This window comes from Euleptes europaea, chromosome 15, assembly GCF_029931775.1.
Source record: "Euleptes europaea isolate rEulEur1 chromosome 15, rEulEur1.hap1, whole genome shotgun sequence".
Classification (NCBI taxonomy): Eukaryota; Metazoa; Chordata; class Lepidosauria; order Squamata; family Sphaerodactylidae; genus Euleptes; species Euleptes europaea.
Window position 1 is genome coordinate 33357352 of NC_079326.1, and position 15700 is coordinate 33373051.

A 15700-nucleotide genomic window follows, 5' to 3' on the forward strand; every position below is an offset into this window, starting at 1 on the left:
CATAGGCCGAAACGTGTTTGGTATGTGGTTATAGTTATCAACCTCAGGAAATGCCATTGTGCTATTTTAATGCTTTTAAATAATTTTAACTTTTATATAGCGCTTCTAATAAATTATACTTTCAGTATTTATACATAGACATATATATTTTCCTTTCACCCAACCTTGGGTACCCACCTTTTGTTTTTAGGTTGGGTTTATTCCCCTCCTTTTTTCTTCCACTCCCATTAGGGTTGCCAGGTCTCTCTTTGCCACCAGCAGGAGGTTTTTGGGGCGGAGCCTGAGGGGGATGGGGGTTTGGGGAGGGACTTTAATGCCATAGAGTCCAATTGCCAAAGTGGCAATTTTCTCCTGGTGAACTGATCTCTATTGGCTGGAGATCAGTTGTGATAGCAGGAGATCTCTAGCTAGTACCCGGAGAATGGCGACCCTATCTCCCATCTGAATACAAACCAGGGCTGACCCTGTTTAGGTTCCAAGATCTGATGAGGTCAGGCTAGCCTGGACCATCCAGGTCAGGACCAGCTTACCTTAGTGACTCTCAAACTATGTGTTATGAGAGAATGGCTAGTGTGCCAATGTGAAGTTTACAGAATAAGGGAGAAAAGTGAAAGGTTCTTGTAAGCTCAAGGTACCCTCACATAGAGGAGGCTTCATGTCTGTATGAGTCACTGTTCTCGATCACCTCCTTCCAATCAAGGGACACTCCTGTGACTCCTGTAGCCCAACAGGGAAGAGGAGACCTTTTGGTAAGGAGGGTGGATTGTTATTATGTTTACAGGTGCTAAAAGTCCATCTTTTCAGATGTGAGAGAAAAGTGGGCCTCCAAAGTTGAAGCGAGAATGGTCTTTGCTGTGTTCAGCAACGCATAAGTGGCACCCCGTTTTCCCTGAGAAAGAATGCCACAGGGAGAGGGGATACGAAGTGGGCCACAGTGCGGGCGAGGGCAGAAAGGATTTAATGCTCTGCCCACACTGTAGGCAGTTGAAGCCCCCCAACTACTTTTAAATGCTCTCCAGCTCTTGTGCTGCTGCACCATCCATATCAGTGAGCCCTCATTCGTCAATAGGAAAGGAGTGTGTCTAAATATTTTAAGAAATTCATTTTTCAAAGGGGTGTTAAATATCATGTCAGAAGTTCCAGTCAGGAGGTAGGTTCCAGTCATGACAACCTATTACAACCTGCTATTACAATGGATCTCCAGCTGACAGAAATCAGTTCCCCTGGAGAAAATGGCCGCTTTGACAATTGGACTCTATGGCATTGAAGTCCCTCCCCTCCCCAAACCCTGTCCTCCTCAGGCTCTGCCCCAAAAACCTCCCGCCAATGGCGAGGGGGGACCTGGCAACCCTAGTTCCATTGGAGGATTTCCGTTAGAGTTGCCAGGCCCCTCTTTGCCACTGGTGGGAGGTTTTTGGGGCAGAGCCTGAGGAGGGCAGGGTTTGGGGAGGGGAGGGACTTCAATGCCATAGAGTCCAATTGCCACAGTGGCCATTTTCTCCAGGTGAACTCATCTCTATCAGCTGGAGATCAGTGGTAATAGCAGGAGATCACCAGCTAGTACCTGGCAGTTGTCAACCCTAATTTCCGTGAATGAGAGGGATTCCCCCCTCCTAAGGCATACCTCTGACTCTTTATGCTGTTCCTGAGGTAGGAGGATCCTCTGTGAGCAGCATTTGAGAAGGCATTTGGTCCTGCTGCGGGAGGGGCAAGGAAGTCATGTTCAGTGGCTCAAAGAACTCCAGCGTCATGCAGTTTGATACTTAACTTATCCATTATAAGAAGGATTTGGAAGGAAATGTAAATGAACTATTTCAGGGCTTTCAGGGCTTTCGTTTACTTCTCATCAAAATAACACTCATGCGTGAAGTATTGCTAAAGTGGCAGTCATGGTAACTGAGGAGCGAATTCCTTTGGATGTTCCCCTTTTTTTCATAATTTCCAGAAAGATCAGGAAGACGCCTGCAGCCAGACTTGAGCTAATATTATCCAATAATCAGGCAATATAAGATCTGAGAGAACTAAGTGGATATAGCATGTGAATGGGGATGTATACCTCCTAGCCAGATTCCCCCACCCTCCCACACACACATTGAATTGGAAAATCTGTGAAACTGGACTTTCAGAAGCATCTATTACAAGGGGGGAAAATGCTTGGCCTTTGTTCCCCCTCACAGGTGAGCCGCATGGTCACACTGAATTGTATAAAGCAGTCCTTTCTTAGGAGAAAGATGGGGAAGGGAAATACTTGTGTCCAGCATTAGGAATACGGACACGTGTATGCGTGTGGGTTTCGGACTATGGTGTAGGAAATTCTTGGAGTTTGGGGAGGGTGGAATTTGAGGGAGGGGAGGGAGCTCAGCAGGGATGTGATGCCATAAAGTCTACTTTCCAAAACTGAAGTTTCCTTCAGGGGAATACATTTCTGCAGTCTTGAGACCAGTTGTAATTCTGGGAGAACTCCAGGTAGGGTTGCCAGGTGCCCGCTGGTGGTGGGCAACCCCCTGGCAAAGTGCCCCAGCTGAGGGTTGGCGGGCAATCGTGCATGCGCAGGCCCGCCGCCAACCAGGAAGCCTCTCCTCTCCCTCCCTAGCCGGGGCGAGCGGGCTGCCCGCTGCAGCCGCCCGTGCCAGGGGGAGCCTCCCCTCGTCCTCAACAGAAACATCCCGCCTAAGGTAAGTGGGGACCTGGCAACCCTAACTCCAGGCCCTACGTTGATGTTGGCAGCCCCACTCTCTGTGTGTGTGTTTGTAAGGGTTATTTTTTAGTTTGAGGAGAACACTACAGGACCATTATAATGTTGAGACAACTCCTGGATTAGCTCTAACAGGGAAACAGCAATATGATTTCCATGTTCAGTCTGGGGATGGGCCCGTATTACTGGTGTTTGCAAAAATCTGTGCTAGTGCATCTCGTCAGACAAATGATCATGCAAAACAGGGAAACATTAAATGTTTGGTATCCTACTGGCAGGCAGAACACATTTTAAAAAAATCATTTCCTCTTAAAGTTCAGTTGCTCGCAGGCATTTTGGTTCTCCAGGAGAAGAATCATGCTGGGAATTATAGATCACCACTCGCACATTATATTCATTTTGTTGTCATTAATCCCAAACTCCTTAGCATCTGTTTACTTGAAATCATTATCAGAAGTCTAACTACCTAAATAAATTGCATTGCCAAGTTATGGTGGCGGAGAAGGGGGGGGGGAGAAACAACTCAAAGCGAGTATTTACCTTGTTTATATGCAACCTGGCATGCAAAGTCCTCAAGCAATATGAGAAATGTAATAGACCACATATAGGAACACAACCTGGTGCAGATTTGTGAAGTGTTTCCTGTTTTAAAAATCAGCAATAGGATCACAATCTCTTACAAGATTAAATGCATCTTCCGAGCATTATTGGGTAAAGGAGCTCTATCACTTGCCAACACCAGCCCATGGACAGGGTCAGCGATCCCCAAAGTCGTACTCTTCGGCACCTACTGATGTGTTCGCTGGTGCCGATTCGCTTCTTCCCCATAGCAAAGAGTCAGCCCTGGATTTCCGCCACATTATTGAAGCAGGAAGTGCTTCTGAGGATCCCACAGGGTAACACCTCTGGGTCTGCAGTAGGGTTGCCAGGTCCCTCTTTGCCACCAGCGGGAGGTTTTGGGGGCGGAGCCTAAGGTTTGGGGAGGGGTGGGACTTCAATGCCATAGATCAGTTGTAATAGCAGGAGATCTCCAGCTGGTAGGTGGAGGTTGGCAACTCTAGTCTGCAGAGTGCACCCAGCTGAAAACAGTTGCCTTTATCTTTGGAGGAATGCCTGACTTGGAACCTCTTTAAGATTTTATGGAACCTCCCAGTGGTTTCTGATTGGACCCAGCCCTTGCAGCAGCCATGTTGTGATTGGTACTCCCCTCAACAGATGTTTTGTTGTGGCACCGACTACCTATCCTCAAAGTTCCCATGGCTTCAACAAGCTAGGGGAGCCCGACTGTAGGAGGTCAGGCATGCTGTGGGCTGAAAGTGTGAATCCCAATAAAATTGAGTTTAGAGTTGGGAACTCTGGGATGAATTCAGAGGCAGAACTTAGGAAAGAGCAGCATGTAAATGTAGCTTGAGGCAGAGTGTCATTGGCTCGAACCCAAGCCAATGAGTCACTTTCTGATTTTGATGCTGAGAGGGTACAAGTTGCATGCATTTGCCTCTGACTTTGGCCATTATAAAAGCTAGTGGGGATAAGTGGGCACACTGGCGGGAAATGAGTTAATTGTACTTCGGTTGGAGGTATGGATTCTAGCCTCATTGTGATAAGCCTGTATTATTGTATCAATTCCCAATGACAATAACACAGTAGGAGGTTGATAGTTTAAAGCAGTTTGTTTATTAGGCCCAATATACACACCGGGTGAAAATTGCCCAAATGCGCAGGACAATTCACACCGACATCAAAGGAGTGCAAGCACGGATATAATCTTTGGTAATGGGAGGTACAGAGGCGTAATACACACGTAAGGACCCAAATGCCCAATACTTGGGACCCTCAAATTAGCATAACCTATTACAGAATTGAAGGCGGTTACAGAGAAAGTGATGATCTCATGCTCACTAATGAGCAAGAAGACCCTACAGTGTCAGGTGCTGCTCTGTTTGATTCTAAATTACTGCAGTTCTTCTTATCTTGGACCCTGGCAGCTGCCAAGGGTTCCTAGCTGGTTCGTATCACTGGAAACCAGCTTATGCAAGCATACTAAGGCCTTCTATGGATTCTTTCTTTAATTAGCTTCTAACTAAGGAGCAACAGTGGGCCTCTTATACTTGAGGCCTGTAACATATGCAAGTGCTTGGTGTAACTATACAAGCCACCTCTAATATGCTGAGTGTGGCATGTTTATGAGTGCAGATATACTTTATTGAGTACAAAGAATATATTTCAAATCAAAGAATACATTTCCAATACATTTCCCATAGCATATAATGATTTCAGGCATTACAATTGAAGGTAGTGGTTATCTGGCCTCTCCTTAGCAAATCACAGTTAACGAGGATGCCAAATGATAGGCAGAAAAATCCTGTCTCCTGTTTCTGAGAAATTTGAATGCAATAGACTTTGTGGTCACCTCTCTGCTTTCTGGATAAGGCAATTTCTTATCTATTCCTGGCCATGGGACCAAGATAGTTTTTGTAGTTCTGGTAAGCATGCATGTCTTATTTTATTGCAGAAGATATAAGCAATTAAGAGCACAGCTGATTAATCCATTAATTCCTGATATAGATATGCCTGTAGCTAATAAACTACTATTTCTGCTGGGTGGTTGTGATCCAGTTTTTACAATTCCAGTAGTGAAAATTATTTTGGGTTTATTTGCATTTAAAAGAGGTGAGAAGAATTTAAAGGACATATATGTGATCAAATAAATTATATAAAATAAAATAATTTTTAAAAATTCTGCCTAGCAGTTCAGTGTGGTTAGCTCACAGCTTGTTGGCTAGGAGCTGTATCATTAAAGGAGGGAAGTTCTGGTAGGCAGTGTGCATTTAGAGTTTAATGGGGAGGTATTTCCCAGGCGATTCTCCTAGACCTGTCAGTTGCTTGTGACATAGTGAATCCTAGCATTCTGCTAAGCCACTTATGTGATTTGTTTGGGAGTGGGAGAAACATCTTAGTATATTATGACCTCTAGAATCCATCATACATAGAATGCAACATAGGGCTGATTCACATGTTACATGACATGATTCACATGTCAGCTCTGGATAGGGGAAAAAATGGAGGTTTTGGGGGTGGAGCCTGAGGAGGGTGGGGTTTAGGGAGGAGCAGGGCTTCAGAGGGGTATAACGTAGAGTTGCCAGGTCCCTGTTCACCACCGGTGGGAGATTTTGGGGGCGGAGCCTGAGGAGGGCAGGGTTTGAGGAAGGGAGAGACTTCAATGCCATAGAGTCCAATTGCCAAAGCGGCCATTTTCTCCAGGTGAACTGATCACTATCGGCTGGAGATCAGTTGTAGTAGCGGGAGATCTGCAGCTACTACCTGGAGGTTGGCAACCCTATTTTATCTGAGTGAACTGATCTCTGTCACCTGGAGATCAGTTGTAATCCCAGGAGAACTCCAGCCACCACCTGGAGGTTGCAAGCAACCAAAAATAAACATCTCTGCGCTATTCCCAAGGGTTAGAAACTTAGCACAGGAAAGACTAAAGATAGCATGGCTTAACAATGAAACATATTGAACATGGAGCATACAACAATATATTGCAAACAATATATTGCAAAAGGTAAGTTTGTACAAGGTAAGGTTGAAAAGGTATTCAGTAGCAATCAATCCAAGGTCGACTTCTTCAAACGAAGAGTGAGTAGAAAGGGATATGATCGTCTCAAGTCTTCCTCAGTCCCGTTTAATTTCAACATTAATGTGCCAACTTGTTTAAGTAATAGCTTTTACTTACCTGGAGGTTGGCAACCCTATACACTTCCAAGTGATGCAGTCAGGCCTTCTCGGAGATCCAGAGAAGCCCAAGTCAATTCCAGAGTTTTGAGGCCCCTAGTCGTATTAAAAAAAATTTAAATGAAAACATGAAAACAAAATAAGGTTCCTAACAAGAGTGAGACATGATCTGAATATTTTATGTCTAAACTGAAGGCTCTGTGTGAGGCCCAGGCCAAAGGGCCTTCATGGTTCCCCCCTCTAATTGGCTCTTCCTGTAGTCATTCCCGGAAGTGATCTGTGTACGGGCTCCCTTCCACTAACTGAGGTGCCTTTGCGTCTGGAGCAAGGAGGTTCCCCCCTTCTTCATAGTAGAAGGGAGTTGTACAATCCAATGCAGTGCCAGTGTTCCTCCTGAAGTATAATCACACCGGCCAGACATGCCCTCGCGCATCTGCAGTCCGCACAGCTGCTACTGCACGCAGCTTTCTCCTGCGAAACAAATTCTATGAATGATCAGCTGTGGTGCTGCTGATTGTCCATTGGAGGAAATTGGTTGGGAGGAGGGGAAGATGCTTGGATAGCAAGCCTTCAAAAGCCAATAAACTCTGTTGGACCTGATAGCACCTACCATTTGTTTGGCAGTGGACAAACTGCACACAACTGCGCCACGTTCTGCCTGGATACTGGTCCCCTACAACCTTTTTGCACGTGTGGATGGAGATCTAGGACAGCGATGCTTTCTCACCAACCCGTTTCTGTATGTGGACTGTCTTTGAGCAAACGTGAGAACATCATTATATATGCTGGTAGGATCTGCGAGCGATTCCATGAGCGGAAAACATGAAAATGTGCTGCATTTATGGTTTGCATAGCCATATTGCCAATGTGCTACATCTGCTTTCAAAACAGCTATTTAATTTAGTGTGGAAATCTCGAATGGATGGGTTTAAAGGCGGCCAGCCATTGTTCTGGTAGCTCAGGGTATAAAACTTTAAGAGGATTGATAGGCATTTGGGTTCAAACATGGCCCGGGCAAGAGAGATTATATATGCATGGGATTGATTTCAAGTTAATGGCCTCTGATCCTGAGCTCCTTGTGCATTCCTGCTCCAGCATCGGTGGCTTCCCCATTAACTTCAGGGGACAGAGGAGCCCCACGCGTGCCTTCCTGGATGGTGACCGCTGAAGCCCTTTGCTAGCAGGGTAGTTCTGTGCCAACAGGGAATCAATCGTTGGATTAATGTGCATGCCTCTGTCCATGCTAAATTTCATGGGATTATAGGATGAGGACTGTTAAGTATGGGCTGAACAACGGTAATAATTGCATTTATCTCTTCTTTGTTAATTAATCGCTGCTTGTTTTCCTGCAAAATAGGACATTATGGAAGATATCTGAGATTTCCCCCCCCCCCTCTTTTGGGCCTGACCCGAGATAACTGACATTACCCAACTTGCCCCAAATACAAAAGGTTAATTTATAATATTTCCGTTAGATCCAAATATTTTCTATCCATATTTAATTTGATCTACAAACTTCAAGAATGTAGGGCTTCTCTTAGCATTGCTCTGACAAATAAGTCGTGATGTAGAATTCATATATCTCAGGAGCTGGCTGTGCGTAATTAGGTAACCTAAATGACAGGCTTTGTATATACTGGAGCTTGCATAGTTAATCAGCACTTTAAATGCACTTTCTCAGCATGAGAATTTATGCTGTTTTGGGAGAATCTGAAGATTACTGTGGATGTTGAGGTCTAGTACGAGTTCAATTCTGCAGCTGTTTTCTCTGGAGTAATCAGATTGAAAGTAATGCTTTGAAAACTCTTCAGTTCACAAATGATACCAAATTGCAGTAAAGAAATAGAGAGAACTCATGGCACCTTAAAGACCAACACAGTTTTAATTCCAGCACAAGATTTTGCATACTAGAGCCCATCTATTCAGATGCTATGGGTGGATTCTCTCAATGCAGAGTTTTTATGTAGAAGGCATGGAAAGAAAAAAACTAACAGCCCGGTCAAAATGCAGGAAGTACAGTCAAATTCAGATCTAATCAAGAAAAATACAGAGAGATATACCGGTACACGACACTAAAACAAGCCAAATGAAAGTCAAGACTCTAATAAAATACTAATATTAAACACTAATATTCAAAAGAGAACTTTTTGAAGCTTTCGGTTCTCTTCCTGTGATTAAGTTCAAATTCATGTTTGAATTTTTCTTATTTGAGTTTTAGGGCCACCTTTTTCACCTTAACATTATGCTATGTTGCAGTTTTTTGTCAGTGTTTGTGTTGGAAGTTTTCATTTGGCTTTTAAAATATGTCAGCTTCAGCATTTGTAAATAGATTAAAATCGACTGTACTTTTTTGGGAAGGGGAAGAATTGATCCTGGATGATTTGTAACACACATAACCTTTTCCCCCTGCCCAGATCCATGAAGTCTGTGGCCTAACTTGCAGTATATCTTTGTTGCTGTCTGCCATTTATCTTTGAAGAACTGTAGCAAGCCACAGCCCAAATAAAAATAAAAGTGGCAAATCATCTCTGACAATTAATGCCAAATACAAGAATATGTTCTTGTGTAATTAGATCCAGATGACTCTCTGTTAAACGACATGGCATGACACTTGTGAGTTGCTAGAAGCAGTGAATTTGTTAAAAAAGAAAAAGTGGGGTATAAGTTTACCTGGGACCCATGTCCTTTGGTCTAGAAGACTTGTCCCTTCTTCCAGGTGTATGTCAATCAGGAAGAGGAAGAAGAGTCACAACAGACACCCTGTGAGGTAGGTGGGGCTGAGAGAGCTCTAAGAGAGCTACGACTAGCCCAAGGTCACCCAGCTGGCTTCATGTGTAGGAGTGGGGAAACCAATCTGGTTCACCAGATTAGCGTCTGCCGCTCATGTGGAGGAATGGGGAATCAAACCCAGTTCTCCAGATTAGAGTCCACTGCTCCAAACCACTGCTCTTTTTAAAAATAATTTTATTATTTTTCTGAAACAAGTTAACATATACATTTCAACATTTATTAAAAACCATCAAAAATTATGTTGTTATTGAAAGTATATCTAATATATAGGTAAAAAGAAAAAGAACAAAAAAATAAACAGGACTTCCCCTACATCTCCCTCCATCCATTAATAAACCTGTATACTCTTTGGTATCAACAATTCTAATCCTAATATTTTTAATTACATTCATTAAACTAAATCTCATACAGTTTTAAAGATATAGCATTGAATATAATCATTAGAAAATAATTAATACTAACACAGAAAAAAATTAATAAATCTCATTAATAGTAAATGGATTAGATCACTAAGTAACAATTATCCACTACTTTATAAAACAGTTTCTCCATAAACCCTCCATGTCTCCCAACACCTATTCATTATAAATTGTCTTTCTAATGTATTAATATAGTAAATTATGCCATTATTACCAAAATCAAATCTTTTAACCAGTTCCTTGTCTATTAAAAAAAAAAAACTAGACTCATTTAGCCAGTCCTTTTGTCCGGAATTTCCAGGGTCTTCCACTTTTCCTCATTAACACCAAACATCGAAGAGCATCCTTGGATATTGTTGGTAAAGTTCCCTCTGCAAGCATAGAGTTCTCATAGTAAACCTGCATTGTAATTTCTTCAATTCCAAAATCGTAAAGAGAAATCCCAGTAGCTCCAGCCTTTCCACCCTTCAAGTCCTCCAAGCTAGTATCAAAGAATTCTTCAGGCAAATTGTAAAGACAAAAATCAAAGTCTCTCACGTTCATATCCATCGTAAGCAGCTGGTCTGTTGCAATTTCTTGTTGAGAGGATGCAGCGTCTAGTTGTTTATCCTGGCTCTCCACTTCTTTTATGCGGATTTTCTGATCTTCAGCCGTCTTCTCAATTGGAGAATCCACTGCTTCCACGTCTGACTTCGTTGTAGTAGCTTGGTCCTTTATGTCTTTAATTACATCCAGAATAGAATCCATTTTTTGGTTAATAGTTTGATATAGGGTGTTTGTCATGGCAAGTAATTGATCCATCTGTTTAATCGCACGTTCCATGCTTGCTGCTTTTAAGGGTTTTGTTGAAACTTAGTTGGTAAAGTCCAGACAAATACACCAAAAAATAAAAAAGGTTGTAGGTAATTTAACAGGATTCTTGTGTTGCGGGTAGTACTTTAATGTTAAAATACCATCAAGTTGGAAACACTCTAGTATAGAGCTACTGCAGAAAACAGGATATACCCAAAAGGTTGCAGGACCGTGGACCTTCCGTTACCTCCTCTTGTCCAGGAACTTGGAAATTATTTGCCAGTTACACAAGAGAGCCACACTTCTGGTCTCACGATATGATACTCTCGCGATGGCATTAGGCACTGAAGACAGAAAGACGACACCTAAGGAGGGGGGATTCTTCCTCCCTCTCCTTTCAGTGTCGAAGTATCTGATTGATAGTTGTAACGTCTTTCAAAAAATCCTGTTTGTTATGTCTACCCACTGATCAAATTGATAGGATTCCTGCCAATTTATCTGATTTTTTTTTTGTTTTCTAAGAGTCATTTATACATCAGATGGGGAGGCACGGATTTAATAAATGTATTTGGCAATCCTTCAGAACCTCCAGATCCAGATAAAACAAAAGAATTTTTGTAACTTACTCAGATTTTAGAAGAGTAGGTATTCTTGCTTCATGTAGTTTCTTAGGTGGTAATAGGTAGAGGAGATCTGAGCCTGATTCCAAAGAAACGTTTGCGGCGTTGTATTTCCCCTCAATGCCGGCGGGACTGCACCCAATTCCCCAAGAGTCTTCCTCTCTCAAAAAAATGGGGGTCAGACCGCTCTTCAAGGCTGCAGGAGAGTTCCTGATTCCCGGTCCACTGTTTAGGAGCCGGGTAGGAGTGCAGGGTGCACCCCAAATTTGGACGTTTCATGGGTCCCTCGGGAGCTCCCGAGGAACGTGGCGCTCAGATCAGCATCTCTAGCGGAAGTCCAAACCACTGCTCTTAACGACTACACCCGTGACCCTACACATGGTGGGCAGAACTGTATTTCCTGTAAGTGTTGTTTCCCTGGCTAGGAAGGAAGCAATGTCAGCCAATATCCAATGAATCCATATTGATTATAGGGGTGACCTTTCAGCTACAGGGTGACAGATACGCAGACAAAGCACCATGGCACAATTTTGGTCTGTTCTGATCCAGATCCATCTGTTCAGAGCAGAGAAGTCCTGGCTTTGGTGCCATTGTGGCCAAGCCATGTGTTGGATTGTTGCTGGTATGGTTTCTTTTAAGTTTGCAATTCCTGAACCATTTTGTCATCTGTTTCGGACAAAGCAAGCAAGCAAGATGGGAGGGGTTGTGGCTCAGTGGTAGAGCATCTGCTTGGCATGCAGAAGGTCCCAGGTTCAATCCCTGGCATCTCCAGTTAAAGGGACTGGGCAAGTAAGTGATGTGAAAGATCTCTGTCTGAGACCCTGGAGAACCACTGCCAGTCTGAGTAGACAATACTGACTTTGATGGACCGAGGGTCTGAGTCAGTATAAGGCAAGTTTTTCCCCCCCGGGGAGGGGCCGTGGCTCAGTGGTAGAGCCTCTGCTTGGCATGCAGAAGGTCTCAGGTTCAATCCCCTGCATCTCCAGTTAAAGGGACTGGGCAAGTAGGTGATGTGAAAGACCTCTGCCTGAGACCCTGGAGAGCCGCTGCCGGTCTGAGTAGACAATACTGATTTTGATGGACAATACTGACTTTGATGGACTGATTCAGTAGAAGGCAACTTCGTGTGTTCCTGTGTGTGTGTATGTATTGGTCGGTTTTGTATTGTCAGCCCTTCAGCTGTCAGTCTGCATATAAGCTAAAACTAAGAATTAAAAACCAAGCTAATCCGGAGGTTTATAAAATGGCAAATGCATCATGCATTTTAAGGCTTAAACTATTACACTAATCTCTTCTGGCTTTTTCACATATGATGAGTTATAGAAAATTGTTCATGATCCCAACTATCTGCTGTTTGTTTGTGTCTTTTAATTATTTCATTTTAAAGATATTGGTTTCCGCTTCCCCATTTGCACATTGTCGATTTGTGTGGCATGTTAAAAGAACAGGGAGTCAGGGCTGCACATGCTGGATTTTACCAAGTCTTGAAATTCTGTCATGGCAAATGTGATTCATACAGGAAACTTGATTCTCTGTGGTATTTACAGCCTTTCTGAAAATAATATCTACCCTATTTATTTATTTAAATTATGTGTGCCTCACTCTTTTCAGCTATATCAACTCTCTAGGTGGCTCAATATATATTTTAGGGTTTCACAGTAATTCCCATGTCCAGGGAAGTCTAGAAATTGTAGTTTGTGGGTGTAAATGTTATTGGGACCTAGAAGACAATTTTCAATCCCTGACCAAACTACAATTTCCAGGATTCTTTTAGGATTTCATGGTGATTGTAGTATAATACTGATACAAGGTACAAGGACCTGATAGGACAGTTCTTCTCCTTTAATGTTCCAGCTTCCTTCAGCGGGGCAGTTAGTCTAGGCATAAATGGATGCTTTCAGAATCTTTCATCTCATTAGTAACATGTACACAATGCATGGTACATTGTCACTATGGTATGCATTTTCCTGTTGGGAAAATTCTTTTATCAGAGGATTATGGATTGTATGATTTTGGCTGGTGAAAGTCAAATTAAGGCACACGCACACAATGAATAGACAAAGTCCTTTGTCTTAGCAAAAACAAAACTACTAAAAAGTAGGGTAAGGTATACTTGAGGTTAAAACAAGAAATCTTTACTACATTTCTAGTTTCCTATACGTGCCAGAAAAGATCTGGCAGTTACTAAACTTACGCGTATGGCATCTCTAAATTACAGAGTTGCCCCATCTTCTCTGGTTGAGATTCAAAAGGTAACTGGGTACTGCTTTCTCTTCTAAACAAAGGAAGAGAGCAGTAATATGCAGATTGTGGTTACGTGACCAGCAACATGTTTATAACTGATTCTCACTGACCAATAGCTAATAGACACATTGGAGATTACATCACCTTCTTGAACTGGTCAGCATCAATACAATCAATGTTAACCCTTGTCTGTCTGACATGTAATGAAGCTCGCTATCTAATCCTCAACATTTCCAGACATTGTCTCGCATACTTGGCTGTTGGTAGTGCATGCAGGTAAACATGTAGCAGAATGAGATCATGTCACACATTGTGTTATGATATAAGTTACCAGGAAGAGTGGAGTGGAGAACCATGGCAGTTCTGTGTCTTGTGTCTGTCTCATGGATACTGGTCAGGATAAGGAGGTATGGAGGTATATGGATAAACCACATTATAACTAAGGTTGCCAGGTCCCGCTTCACCACCAACGGGAAGTTTTTGGGGCGGAGCCTGAGGAGGAAGGGGTTTGGGGAGGGACTTCAATGCCATAGAGTCCAGTTGCCAAAGTGGCCATTTTCTCCAGGTGATCTGATCTCTGTCAGCTGGAGATCAGTTGTAATAGCAGAAGATCTCCAGCTAGTACCTGGAGGTTGGCAACCCTAATTATAGCCAAGGAAAAAATGAGGGGTGCCCAAGACAAACTGCCCAGGAGCTTCACGTGACCAACAATTGCTCTATGACATCTTCTGCAACACTCTTGCTTATGAATTCTTGAATATTTTGAAATCTTGAAGAAGGTTCTCTCCCACTTCTAGATCTATGATTGTGCTATATAGCAAAGGAACACATTTTTCTCTTGTTTTCTTGGTCCATTTCTAAAACCTACTTATGGATTCCTTAATGATACTGTTCCTATGGCTACTTTGGCCCTGAACAATGTCAGACTGAGATCAAAATAAAGAAAAAGAAAAAAAGGAACCATCTAAACAGCCCATAAGAAAATTAGTATTTTTTCATCTTGATTGACTGGGAAAGAAATTTAGCGACTACCAATGTAGTATTCCTAAAACCAACATGTTTTAAAGGGCCAGGATATTAGTGTTCACAGAGGTGAGATCGACCCATTCAAACCAAAGGTGGGAAAGGACTATAGAACTGGAATTTTGGAAGAAATATTATTAATAATAACACCGCAAAATACTGAGTAGTTCCAAAATCGTCATGAGGAAAGAAATACATCTGCCTAGTCTCTGGGCTCTACTCACCAACTCTGGAAGAGTCCCAATTCTCTTTGTATAGTGGCAGGTGGGAAATGTCCTTGCAGACTTGGTGTTGAGGTATGGCATTTGTATAGGTGTCAGGAGCAGGCCATGGGGATGGTATGCGGTAGTCTGCTTCCAGGTGCTGTTGTGCTATTCTGTCCAAGGCCAGTCTATGCCCCATGTTTAGTCTTCATAGATTCCCATACTGTGGGAATTGCCAAGTACTCCTTCCTGCCTCTGGGAGGGGGGTTGCCTGGGTTACCAGTTATCTCCTTTTGCTCTTCCATATATGCTGTGTACCTTGCCTTTTCCCCTTACTAGTGTCCTTTTGAATATGGCTTCTGAAACCTGTTGATTCCAACCAATAAAACTGCTTTCGTGGATTTGCCGTCTGCTGAAATCTGTTTATGGGTTTGTCGCAGGGCTAGAGCTTACAATAGGTTTCCCATCATTTAAAGGTTCTGCTGGAGAACAACTTTTTCTTACAGTAGCAGAATTTTAATAAGAACAACCACATCAGATGGCAGAAAGACTTGGTCCAACCAACTTCTGAACTCCACTGGTTTTATTCTTCCCTGGAACACCTTTATTTCACCTCTGACAGAAACCATTGGGCTCCTCAGAAGCACTTCAGCTATCTCCCTTGCTGCCTTTTCACTTCAGACTCTATCACCCCTCTCAAGAGTGATTCACAACCCCCTACTCCCCGGTCCCCCTCTTTCCTGACAAGCCATTACAGAGGCACACCAGAATCACCTTCCACTAGATGGCAGTATTCCTAAACCATGCAGGGAAAAGGGAGGTCTATAAATATTTTAACAATAAATATTTCTTGAAAGACTTACATGTGACATCATTCATTACATTCTCTGTGACAAATATGAATCTAAGTAAAATATTCACTTGAAGGCAGTCCATTTCCCTGTCCAAGAAAATTTTTATATTGCCATTCTTGTAGCTATTTTAACAGTAACGCCAAATAAAAAGGTATAACCGCATCTTAACAGATCTTCTGTCTTAGAAAAATCTGAGATCTTAAAAAAAAAAAATACATTGGGGGAGGTTTAAATTTTCCCCAAAATAAAAAGTGTTGTCTGTGCATGTGCACATAATGCACTTACCTTCCTTCTTCAGAGCTGGTGGCGGTGGATGCTGGGAGAC

The 15700-nt window shown here is 42.8% G+C and overlaps 1 protein-coding gene and 1 non-coding gene across 2 annotated transcripts in view; both read left to right on the forward strand.

Moving 5' to 3' along the window:
- SLC4A10 (solute carrier family 4 member 10) overlaps nt 1-15700 on the forward strand; it is a 204729-nt gene that overhangs the window by 14110 nt on the left and 174919 nt on the right. The window lies entirely within an intron of this gene.
- On the forward strand, nt 11751-11822 carry TRNAA-GGC (transfer RNA alanine (anticodon GGC)). Its single transcript has one exon. It is a non-coding gene; the product is annotated as a tRNA-Ala (tRNA).